We start from the raw sequence: 591 nt of genomic DNA, 5'->3' as shown, positions 1-591 counted from the left end.
GAAGAGATGTGTCTTTTATTTATTATTTTTTAAAAAATGTTTTTATTGATTTCAGAGAGAGAGGAAGGGGGAGGGAGACAGAGAGATAGAAACATCCATGATGAGAGAGAATCATGGACCAGCTGCCTCCCGCACAGCCCACACTGAGGGAGAGATTTGTCTTTTATTTACTAGTTACTTTTTAAAATATATTTTTATTGATTGCAAAGAGGAAGGGAGAGAGAGGGAGAAACATCAATGATGAGAGCGAATCATGGACCGGATGCTTCCTGCACGCCCCTTACTGGGGATCGAGCCCGAAACCCGGGGTCATGTGCCCTTGACCGGGAATCGAACCCTGAACTCCTGGTTCATAGGTCGACCCTCAACCACTAAGCCAAACCAGATAGGGACTTTTTTTAAAAAAATGTATTTTTATTGTTTAAAAAAATATTTTTTTAATTTTATTGATTTCAGAGAGAAAGGGAGAGGAGAGAGAAACATTGAGGATGAGAGAGAATCATGGATTGGCTGCCTCCTGCACGCCCCCTACTGGGGATGGAGCCTGTAACCCAGGCATGTGCCCTTGACCGGGAATCGAACCCAGGATCC

The sequence above is a fragment of the Myotis brandtii genome, unplaced genomic scaffold (genome assembly GCF_000412655.1).
Source record: "Myotis brandtii unplaced genomic scaffold, ASM41265v1 scaffold3979, whole genome shotgun sequence".
NCBI classification, from domain to species: Eukaryota; Metazoa; Chordata; class Mammalia; order Chiroptera; family Vespertilionidae; genus Myotis; species Myotis brandtii.
This window is presented reverse-complemented; position numbering follows the sequence as displayed.